General features: G+C 39.3%; 1 protein-coding gene across 8 annotated transcripts in view; it reads left to right on the top strand.

The window, feature by feature from the left end:
• Window positions 1–21204, top strand: part of NLGN4X (neuroligin 4 X-linked) — a 347891-nt gene that overhangs the window by 12963 nt on the left and 313724 nt on the right. For 2 of the 8 annotated variants that reach the window (XM_074029051.1, XM_015443453.4), the window contains exon 2: window positions 16928–17096. The exons of the other annotated variants lie outside the window; for them this stretch is intronic. The gene's annotated coding sequence lies outside the window, so the exon portion shown is untranslated. The remainder of the gene's footprint in view (window positions 1–16927; window positions 17097–21204) is intronic. 8 annotated transcript variants of the gene reach the window in all.

Raw genomic sequence — 21204 nt, 5'->3', positions numbered from 1 at the left:
TTGATATTAATACACAAGTAAATTATATACATATATTTGCATATGTAAATTACACATCTATTTACATATGCATACATAGCTCTCTTTTTATTGGGGAACACATCTTCCTGAAGGTTTTTCAAACAATAATTATTCTACCTGTAATGCTGTAGCAGTATTGCTAAAAAGTTCAAATGTGGCTGGGTACAGTGGCTCATGCCTGTAATTCCAGCATTTTGGGAGCCCAAGGCAGGAGGATTACTTGAGCCCAGGACTTTGAGACCAGTCTAGGAAACCCCATCCATACAAAAAAAAAAAATTAAAAATAAGTCAGGTGTGGTGGTGCATGTCTGTAGTCCCTGTTACTCAGGAGGCTGAGGTGTAAGGATCACTTGAATATATCAGGAGTTTGAGGCTGCAGTAAGCTATGACCTCACTACTGCATTCCAGCCTGGGCAACAGAGTGACACCCCATCTCTTAGAAAGAATTCAAATGCATCGTTTATGTGGACAGAATTTGATTAGTGTTATTCTGTTGCTCAATGACTCCAGGGTATGCATTTACCTTTTTTTCTCTCTTGACTTTAATCATTGCTTATGCAAAAACAAACAAACAAACAAAGACTAAACAGAGAAGGAGTTTGCAAAACTATATTTAAAAGTAAGCCATACTCCCTCACCCCTGACGCCACAAAAATACTGTTTAATGTAGAGAAACCACAGACGGTGCAGCCCCCAAATCTGGAGCATCCTCAGGTACCTGGGGATATTCTGGAGTGAGGGGCTGAGCCTCAGAGGCATTTGATCACACTTGGGTGGGGATGCCTCATTGGCTAGTGAAGAAACAGCTGTCTCTTCCATGTAGTGGTCAGTTGTGGCCTCTCCCGGAAGGGAATTTATCCAGCAGTGTGTGTCCCTAAAGATGCTCATAGCAAATTATGTTCAGTGAAGCCAGCTGCATCCTGTTGGTCTTGCTAGTTCCGGGATTCTTGCCACAGCAGGTCAGAATGGAAGGGAGCTGCTTCTCTTTCCTCCTTCCTTCCTCTCCCCATCCCAGCTCTCATCTGACATCCTTCCAACACCTATTTGACAGGAAAAAAAATTCCCTCTTCAAATTAAGAAAAGTGTCTTGGTATGATGGCTCACGCCTGTAATCCCAGCACTTTGGGAGGCCGAGGTGGGTGGATCACTTGAAGTCAGGAGTTCAAGTAGTGAAACCCTATCTCTACTAAAAATCCAAAAATTAGCCGGGTGTGGTGGCACGTGCCTATAGTCCCAGCTACTCGGGAGGCTGAGGCAGGATAATGGCTTGAACCCAGGAGTCGGAGGTTGCAGTGAGCTGATATGGTGCCCCTGCACTCCAGCCTGGGCGACAGAGCAAGACTCTGTTTCAAAATATAAATAAATAAATAAATAAATAAATAAATAAATAAATAATAATAAATAAAAGTGTTCAAGTATGTACTCTCCACATCTTCCAGCTATTTCACTTCACTGGGAGTAGAGAGGACAGGATGGCTTCAGGGAGAGTGCTATTGTTACCTTGTTATCCACTTTCATTTTGGAAAGGTAAAAATATGCTTCAGTGCCTACTAAATTGCCTGCATTGTATTTGAAGAACAGTTTGTTGGGATATTCATGATGAAATTGGAAAACAGAATCACAGATTGTTAGGACTTGAATGTACTTGAGCAATCATTTGTATTCCCTCATGTACGCGAGGAAATTGAGTCACAGAGAGTTTCAGTGATTTAGCCTCATCCTTTTTTTTTTGAGATGGAGTTTCCGTTTTGTTACCCAGGCTGGAGTGCAATGGCCCAATCTCGGCTCACCGCAACCTCCGCCTCCCAGGTTCAAGCGTTTCTCCTGCCTCAGTCTCCCAAGTAGCTGGTATTACAGGCATGCACCACCACACCTGGCCAATTTTGTATTTTTAGTAGAGACGGGGTTTCTCCATGTTGGTCAGGCTGGTCTTGAACTCCTGACTTCAGGTGATCCACCTGCCTCTGCCTCTCAAAGTGCTGGGATTACAGGCATGAGCCACCGCACCGGGTCGTGATTTATCCCCATACTTTTGAACACTATTCCTGAAACGAAGATGAAATACCCCCAATTTTTAACATATCTGCTTTCGCCAATTCATGACAAGCTTGCAAAATTAGAAGAAATTTTAAATGGGCAAAATAAAGCAAAGTGCATTATTTAATTTTCAAAACAGACTTTTCTTCATTAAGCAGCAGAGATTTAAACAGATAAATCATTTCTATGAAAGGGACTAGCAGAGAAAGCAGGAAAAGACATGTCCCGCATTAAAAGCTGCACTTGCTGGTGGGAACTCATTTTGTTTTATGAGTTTTGATGAATGCACCTTAGCTGTTTCTAAGCCTGCTCCCATTCCCTGTTTTTATTTGTAAGTCAGAACCCAGCATTTTTACATTTTTTAAGTGTTAATTAATTGCATTTGTTTAATGCACCTGGCTGTGTCTCAGGCATTGTTAAGAAGGGATAAGATCTTTTTCAGGGATGATTCTTTCCTTTCCTTACAGGGCTTTGTCTGTGATGGGAACTTTCTATATATATGTTTTTTCTTTTTAAGAGACGGGGTCTCACTATGTTGCGCAGGCTGATCTCGAACTCCTGGGCTCAAGGGGTCCTTCGGACTGACCTCCTGAAATACTGGGATTACAGGCATGAGCCAGCGCACTTGGCTCTACTTTTCTGCAAAAACTGGTGGATTCTACTTCTCTCTCCATCTATGTTTAGTCCTGGGAGATATAATCAAGAGAAAAGCAACATCTACTTTCATTAGATTAAGAGTCAAACAAAAGGGCCTAGAGGCAAAAAGGCTCCAGGGGACCCTCTTTTGCGGATTAGCCTGTGCATTGAAATCTTCAGCTTCATGGAGACACAAAAGGCAAAATGGGAAGTTGGATTTGCAGGAGTTAGTCTTGGAGTGTCTTGTCAAATTGAAGGGTTCACATATGACCTGTCAGGTCTCCGAGAGAGATGACTTGGTGAAATCTGTATTTTGTGATGATTAGTCTGTATCGGAGGGCTGGTTCAAGGGCAAACGAAGGTCAGAATAAGGACTTGTGGATGTGTTAAGAGCAGAACCCACTGTCTTGTGCACCAACAACAGAAGCCCACTCCTGGCCTTCATATTTTGGGGTAATTGTTTTTTGCAGTGCAGACTTGTGAAACCTGGAGTATTTTCAGGTCACAGCTTTTATGAAGATGCTTTCTGTTGACCTGAGAATTAATTATTGTTTGTCAGACAGCTTGATGACCTTGTCAATGGTGTTCTTTGATTTTTACAACTCCCCATCTAAGAACTTGAGAATGCCGCAGTGGATAAAACTGTGTGACTGACGTTCATTATTTTTTTCCACGATGCTTTAAAGTAAGTGCGCTGGGAATGCTCCATTTATTATGTGGAGGAGAAACATTTCCAAACTTTAACTTTGTTCCTGTTGCTTTTGTACACTGAGGCGTTGATTCTGCAGGATTAAAACAAGGTGCTGATTATTCCGTTTGGTGGAAAGTTTCAGGACTGAAAGCCAGCAGAATTGTTCCATTGAGATGGTAATTCTGACTCTTTGATTCTTACACATTGACTACTTTTACAAAATACAAACCTGTTTTAATCTTTTTAAAGGACATTTTTGCACTCCTGTTTTCATTTTTAAAAATAACCTTTTAAAAATGTTAGGGTAGTTTCAGGTTTGCTGAAAGGTTGCAAAGATAGTATAGAGAGTTACTGTTTAACTCCACACCCACAGAGCATCTTACGTGACCATCTGTTACAATTAAGGAACCAACATTAGTATGTTACTAAGAATCGACATCACACTTTATTTGGATTTCACTGGTGTTCACCTAATGTCCTTTTTCTGTTCCGAGATACCATCTGAAATACCATGATGCATGGATTTGCCCTATTTTCTTAGCCTCATCTAGTCTGTGACAGTTTCTCAGTCTTTCCTTGTATTTCACGACCTTAATAGTTCTGAGGTATTAATGTTATGGAGAATGTCCACCAACTAGGGCCTGTCTGATGTTTTAGACAGGGGTATGTGTTTGGGGGAGGAAATCCACAGAGATGAAGATTTCCTTCATCTCACCTTAGCAACGGTGACTACTGTCCGCAAGACTTTTGCTCTTGATGGTGGCTTTGGATCACGTGGCTGACAGAGTTTGTCAGTTTTCTCTGCTGTAAAGTTGTACTCTCCCCTCCACCCCAAGTCTAGTCTTTGAAAGCAAGTCCCTAAAGTGGGGTGGGGGTGGGAGAAGAGGCAGAATGAAGCTCCACTTCCCGGATGGTGGAATATTGATAAATTATTTGGAATTCTTCCCTAAGAAAGATGGCTCTCTCCCCTCTATTTATTTAATCAATCATTTATGTCACTGTGGGCACATGGATATTTTGGATATGCTTTGGGCTTTAATTCAATTCTACATTACTGTGACTTATTCTACTTTATATTTTTTTGTGGCCATGATGTAGACATCAGAAAGTCTATTCACTTGAATAGCAAGTAAATGCAAGGACTCAATAGTAAATGACTCTTAGAGAAACTCTCAACCTTGCTGGTTCACGGATGCTCAGCTTGCAAAAACACCTTCTTCCATCAGGAAACCTCAGTGGATGGGCAAACATTACAGTGTCCTTGAACATGCTTCATTGCTTAATCTATGACCTTCCTATGCAGTAAGCAAAAGCACCCATACCACAGCTTAAGAGTGGGGCAGAGGTCATTCCTCCCACCACTCATCCTAGTGTCTTTCGATAAAGAGATATAAGCTGAAGGAACATGCTACTAACCAGAAGACTTCCAGAGGACCCCATTAATCAGGGTAGATGCTGCAGTCTCTGTATGAATAGCTGTGTGCGTCTTGTCACAACTATCAATATTTCAAAAGGTGATATCATCCTCTTAACCTTATGATGTGTTTTAACATAAAATTTTAATATGCATGCAGGTGGTTATTACTTAAGCATTGCTTAAGAAGCAGTCTTTTTTTTTTTTTTAATTCATGTAACCGGATCTATTCTCTGAATAAGGAATATAAGCAAATTGTAGCCATTTCAAGGACTCTTTTTTCTTCTTTCTTTTTTTTTTTTTAAATGGAGTCTTGCTCTGTCGCCCAGGCTGGAGTGCAATGGCGCGATCTCGGCTCACTGCAACCTCCGCCTCTGGTTCAAGCGATTCTCCTGTCTCAGCCTCTTGAGTAGCTGGGATTACAGTTGCTCACCAGCACGCCAGGCAAATTTTTGTATTTTTAGTAGAGATGGTGTTTCACCATGTTAGCCGGGCTGGTCTCGAACTCCTGACCTCAGATGAGCCGCCCACCTCAGCCTCCTGACGTGCTGGGATTACACGCATGAGCCACCGTGCCCAGCCTCAAGGAGACTTTTAAAGGCAGGATTTTTTTTTTTCTTATGGTGAAGGAATGAAGAATAGTATAGGAAAGAAATATAGAAACTTTGAAAAAAGAAATGTAAAACTGGATCATCATTCCATAGACTAGTTGTTAATAGTAAGTAACTCTATAATTTGTTCCATTGATTTTCTGAATATTTTAAACACAGATGATCATTCTCTATCTACATCTATGTGTTTATCTGCGTTTATATCATATGTATGTATATACATATATATTTGCATGTAGATCACATCTTTATCTGTATGGTATCTGTACCAATATTAGAGTCAATAGCTATAGCATATCAATAACTGTTCTATATCATATTGTACCTTTTCTCACCTATATCTTAATCATATTTGTTTTTGTATCTGTACACATATCTTTACTGATATTCACATTATATTTCTATGCCTAGATCTGTATATATCTCTATGCCATTTTGAACTTTACATTTCATACACTATTATAGCATAAGCCATTTTAGGATTATTAAAAATCTTCATAAGCATTGTTTTTCATGGTTAATTTTCTCAAAAGACTATGCTTTAACATACCAAGTTCTTTACATATTTTTTGACATTTAGATTATTTTAATGTTTTTGCTCCTGTAATGTATTTTTCTTTATTTTTTTGCTCCACACCCCTCCCTCCTCTAACTTATTTTGAAACTCTTCCTTGTAAATTGGGCATTCTTCATTATAGGGGCATTACTTATTTTCTTTTGTATGTTTCAAAAAACATTCTGCATTGGTCTGTACACATTTTTCCCTCTTGTATCCCTTCTGTAAACATTTGTATTCACTTGAAACCTTATGGAATATTTTACTATAGAAAATTTCTGGTCTATGACAAAAAAAAAGAAGGGAAAATAGAATAATGGATCCCATGTGCCCATCAGTTGGCTTCAGCAATTATGAATGCATAGCCTAATCTTTAGTATCTAACTTCATTCATATTTCCATTCTTATTATGGCATGATGTAATTCATTTAAAGATATGTCTGTACATTGCTCTAAAATACAGGAAACATTTTATTTTACACAGCTGCAGAAGCTTTTCCATGCCTAAAATTATGAACAGTAATTCCTCCGTATTATCCACTATAAAGTTGTAAATGTCAAAATGATCTTCTCATAGTTTGGCAACTCACGCAAGGTCTAGCACTACAATAGGTTGATTTGTCTTTTACATTTCTTTTAATTGATATAGCTTCCCTATCTTTTTATGCACATTCTTGTTGAAAAAAACTGCTCGTTTTAACTCTACATGAAAGTGGGTTTTAGAATCGGAAAATGTAGTTGTCAAGTTATTTTAGAAGGATCGTGTGTATTTTCCATAACGCACAGTCTTAGGTTACCAACTCCTTAGGAGCAAATGCTTTGTGACTTGGTAGTGTTCTACCCAGAAGGAATGCTGCTGGGTAAATTTGGCCAGCTATGTGACAGCTCTTTGGACTCAGTATGTCTCATTTTTATCTATTTTTAATGAAGTTTTATTTTGAAGACAGGGTCTCGCTTTGTCGCCCATGCTGGAGTGCAGTGATGCAATCATAGCTCGATGCAGTCTTGAACTTCTGGGCTCAAGCAATCTTCCCAACTCAGCCTCATATTATCTGGTACCTGGCAGAGATACAGATCTGATGAGAAGCAAAGATAAAGGGATGTCAGAAGGTAGCTTTTGTTGCATCATTACACATACACACACACACACGTGCACACGGGTGCACACGCACACACAAAGAATCAAATGCAATTTTTTCCTCTTTGCCAACCCACAGTTAACTAAAATTATTAGTTCTATTGAACTCAACATTGCATATGATATTTTGAATGATAGAGGCTAAAGAGAGGCCAAAGAGGGAGGATTGCCTGAGGCCAGCAGTTCAAGACCAGCTTGGACAACATAGTGAGACCCCATTTCTACAGAAAAAAAGTAGCCAGATGTGGTGGCTCACTCTTGTAATCCCAGCTACTGGAGAGGCTGAGACAGGAGGATGGTTTGAGCCGAGGAGTTGGAGGCTGCGGTGAACTCTGATAGTGCTGCTGCACTCCAGCCTGGGTGACAGAGAGATCCTGTCTTAAAAAACAGGAAAAATATGACTAAAGAAAACCAAACTCATCTAATCTATACAGTTAAAAATAGTTGGCTATCATTCTTATGCTAATGTAAGTATGCCTCATTTTAAGAAGAGTTGTGTGTGTATGTGTGTGTATCTGTGAGTGTGTGTGTATGCATGATATAAATCCAGACTTCTAAATGAGTATCTGGGATGGTGGTATTATTAGTAGAAGATCATTGGAACCTGTTACACAAGGATGCACTAGAGAATTTTACAAACTATTAAATTCTGTGTAATTTTAAATGTGACTTGATTTACTCAGATATTTTACAAGGATACATGTCTCTTACAAAACAAGATTTACTAACTTTGGTGCTCTTAACATTGAGGGTGGATAATTCTTTGTTGTGGTGGCTGTCCTGTGCCTTGTATGATGCTGAATGGAATTGCTGGACTCAAGCTTCTAGGTGCCCGTCGTATACACATCCCTGTTTTTAAAAAAGCTTGTATAAATTTAAGGGGCACAAGTGCTGTTTATTACATGGATATATTGCATAGTGATGAAATCTGGGTTTTTAGTGTAACCACCACCCGAATAACATGCATTGTATCCGTTGAGTAATTTCTCATTCCTCATCATCCTACCACCCTCCCACCTTTTTGATTCTCCAGTGTCTATTATTCCACTCTCTATGTCCATGTGTACACATTATTTAGCTCCCACTTAGGAGTGAGGACATACTGTTTTTGACTTTCTGTTTCTGAGTTGTTTCACTTAAGATAATGGCCTCCAGTTCCATCCATGCTCCTGCAAAAGACATAGTTTCGTTCATTTTATGGCTGAATAATATTTCATTATGCATATATACCACATTTTCTTTATTCATTTATCCATCGATGGATGCCTAGCTGGATTCCATATCTTTGCTATTGTGAATAGTGCTGTGTTAAACATATGCATGCAGGTATCCTTTTGACAGCGATTTCTTTTTATTTGGGTAGATACCCAGCAGTGGAATTGCTAGATAAGATGGTAGTTCTATTTTTAGTTCTTTGAGGACTCTCCGTGCTGTTTTCCATAGAACTTATACTAATTTACTTTCCCATCAACAGTGTGTATGAATTCCTTTATCTCTGTATCCTCATCAACCTCTATTATTTTTTGAATTTGACATCCACAAATGTCTCCAGACATTCTCAGATATCCCCTTGGGAGTAAAATCCATCCCAGTTAAAAACCTCTGTTATGAAATGAGGTGTACTTATTCCAAGTTTTACATGGGGAATTTCACTGGTTTTTGGATTCTAGTAGCCCTGACATGTACGCTGGGCATAACCAGATAAGAAAAACTGGGCAAAGTGTGCACTAAGAGATAGTAAGCACATTATTCTGGAAGATGTTTTTCATAACCAGAATAGACTTTATGAATTCTATCAGTTGTAATGAGAATCGGATTGACATTTGGGGACAGTCAGTATAACGCACGCTATCCAAAAGGAGGTGGCATTGATTTATATAAGTGAGAGCTTACGAGAAAACAAAGACAGGAAATAAAGAAAAAGAAAATCCCTGATAAGTATCTGATAGAACAAAGTGCAGAACGGAATGCAGCTAGCTTATCTAAAATTGGGCAAAATCATGTTCCAAATGAAAGCTCAGTAGATGGGAAGAGAGTATTTGAACATTTGATGTGAAGAATGAGATTTACTGTTCCACAGATACGAACACATTGATGAGAGCTGTCTGTTATTAGAACTTATTAACATCAATGGGAACACCAGAAATGTGCTGCACAGAAAATTAAATTTAAAAAATGGTGTTATATTTTCTGAACTGTTACATTGATTGATTAAAATTAGATTCTCCAACAAAATAAGAACTTTTAATATTCTGGGAGTGAATATGAGATGAATTTAGGTGGAAAATGTGTTTTAAAAAGATGTATTATTAACCTCAGAGATTCAGAATTAATGTCACCAACCCCAAAGAATGCAGTATAACATTTGTCATAAATGACCTCATAATAGGTTATTTTGTATTATCGTTTTAAATTTTGATAATAAGGGCACATTTTACACCTTTTATAATAAAAGGGTATATGCAAAACCAGTTATTTTTATTCCAATGTTAATAAAATAGCAATAAGCCTCATTTCGTTTGAAGTGCCAACTTCCACTCCATATGAAATTTCTAAAAGTCTGGGAGATACGCACCATCTAGTTAAGAAGATTTTCATTCTATAAAATTGTATAACGCAGTGAATCCTGTTCTTTTCCCATATACATTTATTTAATATTTATATTTGATACAAGGAATCTGTATTATTTTCATTAAGCCACTCATAAACATAAGTGTTTTACTTCTTCTTGGGTACATTTTTAAAAATTTGGTTACATTTTTGAGATGTTGATGCCATGGTTAAAATATTCCAACTGAGTAACGGGATGGGTTTACAAGAAGTTTTTGCTCTACAAGGAAATAGGTCAATAAATTAGACTCCAGTCAATTATAGGATAAAAGGAAAAGTTAATTTATTATGCATTATTGCACACAGTGTTTGATGTATGTATGCAAATTGCTCCCAAATACAGTTTGGTTGCAGTTGTGCTCCACATTTATGGTGGATGTAGTTTTGAATATGTGCAGAGAGAGCATATTCTGACCTCATTCATCAATGTGATGCAAATGTGTAGAAACAGCAAGGTCATTTTCGTATGATGAGAAAATGCCTGTTTGAAAGTAAACGCATCCACCCATCCATCCACAGGTTGCATTTTCTCAATTCCCAATTCTAAATATATGTGTGTGTGTGTGTGTGTGTGTGTGTGTGTGTGTGAGAGAGAGAGAGAGAGAGAGAGAATCTAGTGCAATTTTGTTGTTCTACTTTGTTCCAGGTTTGACATTTTAGTGATTGAACCTAAAATACCTTGATTCTTACCCTCTAATTTTACAAATAAAATCTGGTTTGCTGTTATGGATTGAACTGTGTTATGGATCGAATTGCGTTCCCCGAGAAGATATATTGAAATCCTAACGCCCAGCACCTCAGATTGTGATCTTATTTTGAAATAAGGTCTTTGCAGATGTAATTACAATGAGGTGATTCAAGTGGCCCTCATTCTATATAACTGGTGTTGAAAGCACCATGAGAACACACAGACACTCACAAGGTGAAGATGGCCATCTCATGGCGGAAGCAGAGGTTGGCATGATGCAACTACAAAAAAGAGAATCCCAAGGATTGCTGGCAACCCCCTGAATTTAGAAGAGACAGGAAAGCATCCTCACCAAGAACCCTCAGAAGGAGCATGGCCAACATCATGATTTTGAACTTCTAGACTTCAGAACTTTGAGAGGGCATATTCCTGTTTCCTGAGACATAAGGCTTGTGATCCTTTTTGACAGTAACTCTAGGAAACGCATACACCAAGGCACAGAGTTCTTTATTTAAATTCATTTTTTTCTTTTGAAAATATTTATTTGACAAAAACTGTATATATGGAAAGTGTCCAGTAACGACTGGATGTACGTATACATTGTGTAACAATGATCACATTAATGAACACATAATAATCAAATTAATGAACATATCACTCATAGCCCATGTGGTACATAATGGATGGGCCCGAAGTTATACAGCCAGCTTGGGGCAGAGCTGGGTTTGAAGGACAGACTCCTCACCCAGCCACACTCGTCTTCCGGAATCACGTTCCCATAGTCATGAGGATTTTAGAGACTCCACTGCTCCATGCCACTGCATCAACACATTGTGGAGTGGGGGACCCACATTTCATTGCAGGTGTCTGAAGATCAACAGTGGGGTTTCCCTTCCCTCAACTGTACAGTGTGTGATTGGACCTATCTCCAGGGCCTTTCTAAGCTATGTGATTTGAGAACAATCATCATTATAATTAAGACTGTCTCATTTTAAACCATGATTAGGAATATGAGATGCTCTGTGTGTTTTCTAAATAAACTTCATCGCGACCTGGTTAAGTGTTGGATGTGAATTGGCAAGAGGGGGATTGCTAGTAGAAATGGTGTAATTTCAGACCCATTCACAAGTATTTACACACTGCAAGACATCTAGATCCTCAGAAGTCAGGTAGTATCCTAAAAGCACGGTGTGTCATTTATGGTAGACAATTGAAATTGCACTGAAATTAAACTTGGTGGTGGGGAGTACACTTCATAGTGTTCAGTTTTTGCTTTCACTTCATTCTATGTCTGACTCTCAGGAAATAGGAACTACAACATTGGGTTTCTCCCGTGTATTTTCAACTTCAAACTCATGCATTGTAAACCATTAAGCAAATGATCAAACACTACATCTTTCCCAGCTCTTGTATGGACACACAGTTTTGTTATTCATGACTTCTCTTTTCTTATCTGGGAAGAGATCTTTCTTAACCTTTAGAAATTGGATTAATGCAACCCTCTTTAACCTCACATTTGATGTGAATGTCAGAACTTTTTGAAACTTAGCTGTGCTTTTAGTACACTGATCACTGAGTGCCTGTTGCCTGGCAGGCACTGGGCTGCCCAGTGAGGGTAGGTGAGGAACAGACACCAGCTCCCTCCTGGAGTGTGTGCTTTGCTGGAGGATAAAGACACTTCTCAAGCAATAGCCTAAATGCGTCTGACACCATGATTGTAATCATGGGGCTAGGATAATATGAGAATTCGTAGAAATGGGGATGCTGTCAGGGTTCATGAAAAGTCTTCCCAATGATGAGAGAACTGCAAGTTGGGAGGAGGTAGAAATAACGAAAGAAATGGTTGTAGAGATGAATACATTGTGGGATGATCGTGTTGCAGGGTGACATCTTTGAGTGGTAAAAGGGATAGAGTTGGGGCTCCTGCTGCAAACCCTCAGTGATGCGTTGTAATGGTAAGAATTGGCTCGTGGTTTCCCAGTTTGCCTGATTGCTGCATCCACAAAACCATGGGTTCTGGGGTTAATTCCCATCCATTTTATTGCTGAATTTCTCAGAATGAGTCTTCGGTACATTGTTACTGAAAGGAGGTGCTCAACCCAATGTCTTCATTGCTTTTGAAGCAGATAGTCCAGTGTAGTGTTTCTCAAACATAAGCATCATTGTCTCCTAGAGGGCTCGTTAAAGGCAAATTGCTGGGACCCATCCCAGGAGTTTCTGAGTCAGCAGATCTGAGATGGGATCCGTAACTCCCCAGTTGAAGTTGCCGTTACTGGTTTTGGGATTACCCTTTTAGAACTACTGCCTCAGGGTATTTCTAGGTTATATGTACACACATGACCTGCTTGAGTTTTGAGCTCAACATTCTGTTTTATTCTTTCCTGTTCAGAGGCCAGCATCCACAGCTCTGGGTCTCATCATTTGCTTTTTGTCATGCAGTTGTGCTCTACTGATTTATACGTTATCTTTATGTTTTCAGTTTCCCAGTCAATTCAAGCCAATGCATATTTATTGGGCATCTACCATGTGCTATGGACTGTGAGGGACTTAAAGATTAATAACAACAACCATAAAAACTCATTGATATGCTGGGCATTATTTATTTCCCTATGGCCTCCAAATGCTTGGCTCATAATTCAAAACACTACAGCAACGTGAAGGCAGCAGATTGTTTGTCACTTCAGGGATCCACAGGTATATGGCTTCTCAAACGAAGATCTGGTAATTCCAGACTGCATGCAGCTATTCTTCCTTTAAAAACTGAGAAACCATGCATACAACATCTTTTCTTCCTTCTTTGTTTATACATTTGATAACTATGTACTGCCATCTTACTTTGAGAAGGTCATCATGCCAGATACCAGCAGTGATAGAAACACAGATAAGATTCAACCTCTGATCCCAGGGAGAGCAGACTCTCAGTAAGGAAGACAAAATGATAAATGAAAACACCTATATTACAAGGCATGCACATCACACATTCCGTAAGTGGGTAAAAACACAGACCTTGGCAGCACAGAATCTTGTTTTCCATTTGTGTCATTTTGGACACTGCATTGGTTATCTATTGCTGCATAAAAAGTTCCTCTAAACCTTAGGTTAAAACTGCAAGCATTTATCATCTCATGCATTTCTATACATCAGGGATTCGCCAGTTCTAGTTTAGGGTCTCTCATGATGTTGCGGTCAAGTTGTAGACAGGGCTTGCAGTTTTATGAGGGTGTTGGAGAATCTCACTTACGTGTCACTTGGCAGGAGGCTTCAGTTCTTGGCCACGTGGGCTTCTCCCTAGGGCTAGACATGTGACATTAACAGCTGGCTTTTCTGAAAGTGAGGAGAGAAAGAGGGAGGCTGAAAGGGAGTCTAAGATGAAAGCCACACATTCTTAGAACTTGATCTTGGAAGTGACACCTTGTCACTTTGGCACTTGATTTGGAGGTGACACCTTGTCACTTTTGCTACATGCTATTGGTTGTTCAAGTCAAATCTGGCACCATGTGGATAAGGATTGCAGGAAGGTGTTAATAGCAGGTGTCAATTGGCCATCTTGGAAGCTAGACTATCACCAGAAGCTCTTCCAAAGGAGGTGGCTTATGAGCTGCATAGAATTTTGTCGTAAGGACAAAGGAGAAAGTGTGAACAAATACATTGGTACAGCAGGTGTTGAGGAATAGGGTGTGTTGTGTTGAGTGTTGTCTCAAGGGCATGTTGAGTTTGAGTTTGGGTGATGAAATTGAAATCAGATCATTTCAGGTGGTGCAACTCGATGGTAAGCCTTATAGATATTATTCTGTAGGCAATGGGGCAATCATATTAGGACTTTTGCAGAATTATTTAAGGAATATCAGTTTCATGATAGTAGAGGTAGTGATAGAAGACAGAACGTCAGTAATGCAAGTTGAGATCTACTTATAGATTCAACTGTGGTAGAGATTGAGGAAATGGGGAAGGCATGAGGCTCTGCAGAGGCATTGGAAGGATGATACTGATAGAACCTTGCAAACTATTGGAGAGAGGCCAAGACAATGAATAACCATACAAGGTTGCAATTATGGGTGGAGTTGTCCAGTTAAGAAAAGGGAGAGAGTTCAGAGGTAGGTGAAGGTCAGTATTATTAGTATTATTAGATGCAGTATTATTAGATGCTTGTCAAAAAAAAAAAAAAAAAGGAGTAAATTAAGCTTGTAAAACACTTTAAAACAGGTATATAGAAAGTGTTGAAGGCAGCCCTGACATTACTTATCTTTGGCCCATCCTTGTCTTTCTCCTTCATAGTCTAAAATGTTTTACAAAGGACTGTTTCTCATGACACTGAGAATGAACCCCAAATTCCTTTCACTGACCTATTCCAGTTTTATACAGTAAGCCTCTTACTCACTTCTCCAGCTTCATCCCAGGCCATCCTCTTCTCACTGCACTGCTGTCCCAGTCCTCTTTCGGTTTTGTGATCTAACTGAGCGGGTACAGTGTTAGGACATTTTTGTGTGCCACTTCCTCTGGCCAGAACACCCTGTCCTGTTCCCATTTAAAGTGGGTTCCACCCTCGGTTGTGTTCTTATTCAACCCATTATTTACTTTCTTCTCTGAGCTCACCTGATCTTGAAGGCTTTTTTATTCTTTGTCTTATTATGGATATGTGTGGAGGATCCAGAGAGTTAGTGAATTTTTCTCCGCATTCTGTAAACATGTGTATTGCATGAATCTGGAATAGATCAGCACTCACTGGGTATTTATGAAAGAAATGAGTAGTTGTAAGACACTGTAGATTTTCACTGGATGAATGAGAAAATCAAATGTTGCCTGGTAAAAACAGGTGTTAAGTCAGCTATCACAGTTTTCTGAGACATGCAGCCAAGCCAGAGAGACTCTGAGGGAAGGCCGTCTTTCATTGTATAATCAACCCACTGTAGAGGAAAGTTCCTCTCTCACCTAAGGGAACATGGATCTTCCTTGATTGTTCACTTTGTTATTTCTAAATTAGCACGATTTACCAAAAATGTTTGGGTCACTCAGTACATGCATGTGATTTATTTCTAAATGGCTATCTTTAAAAAAATCTTCCTCATCTATATTAATGTCCCTAGAGTTTTTACATTTTTTAGCCTGTATTTCATTAAAGATAATGTCATAGAAAATTTTTGTCAAATTTCTCATTCTGGTCCGTGCCTGGAAGATTGAGAGTGATGCAGTCTAAGAAAGTTCAGGATTTTGAAGTTTAATCATTTACATTCTAACACTAAAGCTATAAATCTGCTGTGCAGTATTGCTTACTTCTACTGCTCACTGGATGGATAAGTCTATGTGCTTTTTAAATTTCTTATAAAGATTTGGGTCAAAACTAGCAGTGTGGTCAATAAATTAATTTCTTGTGAGTTTATCAGAATTGTGGGATGATTTGGGAGGAGCAGAATTGTGAAAAATCAATCCTCTATTTTTAAACTTATTCTTCTAAAATTCTAAACAGAAAATTTTTTATTCATTAATATTTTCTTGATTTCATAATGCTAAAAATTAAGTAAAATGAATGTTGTGTTAAGAAATGGGAGCAAATCCAAGACAAAAAATCAGATGATTTATTAAATTTGCAACTTAAAAAAAAACACAGTTTGAAAGATTGCTCTGTTTGAGGAAAGGACATAAAATTTTGTTGAGATAACTTAGGGTATAAATCAAGGTCATTTATGTTCATTTGAACATTCATACTCACATCTGGAAATATCCAGAATGACCACACTAAATCCTGCAGGTAAATTCTTTTCTCAGCTGAGCATGCCATATTGTTGTAGTTAATCAAGAAATCTACCAAAATTAAATTTGTCCTCCTACTTTTTAGGTTAGAAATTTAGGGGATCACTGGGACTCAAAAGAAAATTCAATAAATAATGGACCATCCTAGGGATACTTCTTTTTAACTTAAAAATCCCTCTGAGATATCCTCAGGTTTTAAAAATAGCTTTTTATTTTCCTGTTTTTGTGTGTGTTTGTGTAGGCCTACATGTTCATATTAGTCATCAGTGTTGCCAGAACCTTGGCTAGCGTCATAGTCCAGACCTCTTGAGGTCACTGGGGGGTCGGCTACAGTTTCCACCTCTTGCTTTTCATGGGCCCCACTCTGAGAAAGATGCTTCTTCTCTCTCTCCTCTTTCAAAGTCATCTTTGAGGACATCTTCTGAAGCTTTTTCTGAGATGCTGCCTCTTCTAAGCACAACACTGTCTATTCTTGTATCACCAGTATAGGAGCTCATGCAATTTATAAGTACTTGCCTTAATGATGCGCTCCCTGAAAGACCTTGAGGAGAGGGATCAGGTGGCATTCATCTTTAGGATCCCTTCCCTGTCCTCACAGCACATTCATGGTCCACGTTCAGCAAACTTTTGTACAATGACATGACTTAGGGTTTCTAGACAATCCGTATTGTAATTTATGTTGATACAAAGGGATAATGTTAGCATCAAATGAAAAGTCAGAGTTCTATCAATGCCATCTTGATGAAAATATTTATATCATTATATCTTATGTCCTAGGTTTCTTCTTGACTGACTACCCAGGGCGAGTTGGAATTGCTATATGCCTCTCTCTGAACCCCCAAATCTTTAGTTGTAGTGATGAACTTACATGGAGAGGCTTATTTGAAACATCATTATAGTGTGGTTGATAACCTTCTTAGTTTCCACATCTGATATTCCTCCAAAGGTGTGTATGTTTTGACTAATGTATTCTCTTTATGCTAAGCTTTCTTTAAAGTGATATGAATGCTCCATAATGTTGTTATTTTTGTTTGTTTGTTTGTTTTTTTGAGACAGGGCTTCATTCTGTTACCCAGGGTGGAGTGCAGTGGCGTAACCAGAGCTCACTGCAGCCTCTGCTCCCGGACTCAAGCAATCCTCCCACCTTAGCCTCCGGAGTAGCTGGGACTACAGGCGTGCACCACCACACCTGGCTAATTTTTGTATTTTTTGTAGAGACAGAGTTTTGTCATGTTGCCCAGGCTGGTCTTAAACTCCTGAGCTGAAGGAATCCTCCCTCTTCAGCCTCCCAAAGTGCTAGGATTACAGGCATGAGCCACCATGCCCGGTCCCATAACTGTTAGTTTAATTAGCACCTTTCTGCTTTAATTCATGTTGACTATCGAGAAAATCTATCCCCCCATATAATTAGTGTTTTTAAAAGATGCTTTTAGATAGTGATCAAAAACTTATTTATTAAGTAGAATGTAAATTATTACAAATGATATGAATACCATAGGTTGTAGTTTTTATATGACAACTTAGATTATAAAATGCAATTCTAGCCAGGCACATTGGCTCATGCCTGTAATCCCAGCACTTTGGGAGGCCCAGCAGGAGCCAATTGCTTGCTTCCAGGAGTTCAAGAGCAACTGGGGCAACATAGTGAGACTCCGTCTCTATAAAAAATACAAAAAAAAAAAAAAAGTTGAGCATGGTGGTGCATGCCTGTAGTCCCAGCTATTCAGGAGGCTGAGGTGGGAGGATTGCTTGAGCTGAGGAGGTTGAGGCTGCAGTGATCCAAGGTTGCACCATTGCACTCCAGTCTAGGCAACAGATAAATTTGAGTACAAATGGCTGATCATCTTAATATTAACATGAAATTGCATTTTTTGATATAGGATCTCGTTCTGTCTTGTGGCCTTCTGTAATAGGTTATCTTGTCCAAATTCTGGAGTAAAGCCCAGAAGAATTTTAATCTAGATAATTTATTCTTTAACCTTTGAAATACTGTATCAGCTACATGACAATGGCTTATAACTGAGCTCTAAATAAATGAAATAACTTTTGCGAGAGTGAATCACGTCACTGAGAACCAAGGGGAAACATGAAGAAGTGATTATTATTATTATTATTATATTTTTTTTGGGACGGAGTTTCGCTGTTGTTGCCCAGGCTGGAGGGCAATGGCCTGATCTCGGCTAACCACAGCCTCCACCTCCTGGGTTCAAGCGATTCTCCTGCCTCAGCCTCCCAAGTAGCTGGGATTACAGGCGTGCACCACCACGCCCGGCTAATTTTTGTATTTTTAGTAGAGACGGGGTTTCTCCCTGTTGATCAGGCTGGTCTCGAACTCCTGACCTCAGGTCATCTGACCCCCCTTGGCCTCCCAAAGTGCTGGGATTACAGGCGTGAGCCACCGAGCCCGACCTGAAGTGATTGTTTGAACAGAGAGTGTTAACGGTCTGCATTCTGCCTTGCACCCAAATGGCATCACCTATGGCAGTGATAAAAAGCCCCAGCCTTTCTCTCCCTCCTCAATCCTTGGGATTTCCACCACCAACAAAAGAGAAGCCAGGAAGAACGCTGTGTTGTGAGTACCCCCAGGAAGGGTTTTCCTTTATGAAGAGGCAAACCTCGTTAGGAAATACATAACCATGGACTGCAGGAAAGAGAGTTGAGTCTGCATGGAGGATAGTGACCAGGGACCCATAAGAGGAGCGGTAGTGACTGAGGCCTGCAGGATGCATGGAAACATTCTTGACACCGAGGGCAGCAACTGTGAACACACTCCTCCTACTCATCCTAGGCAGAACTAGGATGGATGAACGAGTTCTTTTCAGGGAGACTCACTAGGTAGATGACTACACATGAAACGCTTTGTTTGTTTGTTTGTTTTTGTTTTTGAGACGGAGTCTCGCTCTGTCGCCCAGGCTGGAGTACAGTGGCACCATCTCTGCTCACTGCAAGCTCCGCCTCCCGGGTTCACGCCATTCTCCTGCCTCAGCCTCCAGAGCAGCTGGGACTACAGGCGTCCGCCACCACGCCCGGCTAATTTTTTGTATTTTTTAGTAGAGACGGGGTTTCACCATTTTAGCCAGTATGGTCTCGATCTCCTGACCTCGTGATCCACCTGCCTCGGCCTCCCAAAATGCTGAGATTACAGGCATGAGCCACCGCACCTGGCGAAACACTTTCAATGGGAATATTTTGTTCCATCAGATTTTAGCAATATCACATTTGAAAATAGGGGACGCACACACAGATACAATTAGTTTCACCGCCTCACTTGTGTATCTAAACAAACCTGTAAACAAAACCAAGCAAACCAAGAAACAAATAAAACCTCAAATCTAATATAATAATAATAGGCTGGGGGCAGTGGCTCATGGCTATTATTAATCTCAGCACTCCGGTAGGCTAATACAGAAGAAATGCTTGAGCCCAGAGTTTGAGACCAGCCTAGGCAACACAGTGGCATCCTATCTCTATAAAGATTATTTTAAAAATTAGCCAGGTTTAGACACATCCACCTGTAGTCCCAGGTACTTGGGAGGCTGAGGCAGCGGGATCGCTTGAGCCTAGGAATTTGAGATTACAGCTAGCTATGATCGTGCCATTGTATTCTAGCCTGGGTAAAACAGCAAGGTCTGTCTCCAAAGTAAATAAATAAGTAAAATAATAATAATAATTTTTACTCTATCACAAAAAGTACAGCCAGTCAGATACAGTGCACACTAATTATTGTAAAAATTTTCTGAAATACACATACATCATTAACTTGATAACTGTAAATTTAACACTGATTGGTGGGTGTGAACAAAGGTATGATCAAGGAAAATAAATATATAGGCAATTTCACAGTCTTAATAATACAATTTCAAGAGCTAATATTAATTGAGCATTTACTATATGCACACTCATGCATTATGGGACTGTCTTTGGCGCTAATATCACAAAACTTCATTTTTTTTTCCACTGGTAATTTTTGTCACTGATGAAAACTGTTTCAGCTATAGATCCCCACAGTGCGGAGATTGCGGGATGTGGGAGAAAAATGATGGTCTCGATCCCCCACCGAGCCATTGTCCCATGGTGGGTGAAAGCCAAACAATGCAGCTTGAGTTCTGCCTCCACTTTTACAGCTCTGTGGTGTTGGGCAAGTTAGCTAATATGTCCCTGCATTAGTGTTCTCAACTAATGGGGATAAAGCTCACATATACCTTATATGTTTTTGGAGACAATTAAGAGTTAGTATATGTAAAGAATTCAGCAAGTTAGTTGCTGACCTACTATCTACATATTAGCCATTATAACTTACTATTTGGACAAACAGCTAATGCACGTGGAGCTTAATACCTAGGTGATGGGTTGATAGGTGCAGCAAACCACCATGGCACACGTTTACCTATGTAAGCAACCTGCACATTCTGGACATGTATCCTGGAACTTAAAGTAAAATAAAAATAAAATAAAAAAAACTATTATTATTACTATTATTAGAATTGTTTGGATGAAGAGGTAGCTTGATATTTTGAAAAAATGCATGGTCTTTGGAGTCAAGATAGGTCTTACTCCCTGCTTCAGTGAGCTGCGTTACTTAACACATGGATATCAATTTTTTCCCAATGTAAAATAAGATGTCATAATAACTCCTGCCCTTGGCTGTAGAAGGGTCAGTGAAGATGAATGTAATTATGATTGTTGTTAAATATAAAGTCATTTTTACAAATACAGTTTCATCAACAATATTTATGATAACACCTATTAATAACAAAATGTGCTAGGTGTTATGAGAAATCAAAAACATAGTTAAAATATGATCTTGTCTTCCTGCAATTTAATAATGTGCTGGCTCATTAGCTGTGAAACCCAAAGGCCTTATCTACTTTGTATTAATATTTTTTCAAGCATGGAAGTAAGCCCAGAAGGGTATTGAGTGATATCTTCTCTTCTTCCCTTATCGTCTTTCCTATAGACGCAAAATCCTGAGTGTGAAAGGCCACGTAGTACTCTGTTAGATATCTTGCAGGTGTTACTTATCAATGGTTCTTGCTTAAAAGTAAAATGAGAAG

Source organism: Macaca fascicularis, chromosome X (genome assembly GCF_037993035.2).
Source record: "Macaca fascicularis isolate 582-1 chromosome X, T2T-MFA8v1.1".
NCBI classification, from domain to species: Eukaryota; Metazoa; Chordata; class Mammalia; order Primates; family Cercopithecidae; genus Macaca; species Macaca fascicularis.
This window is presented reverse-complemented; position numbering and strand designations above follow the sequence as displayed.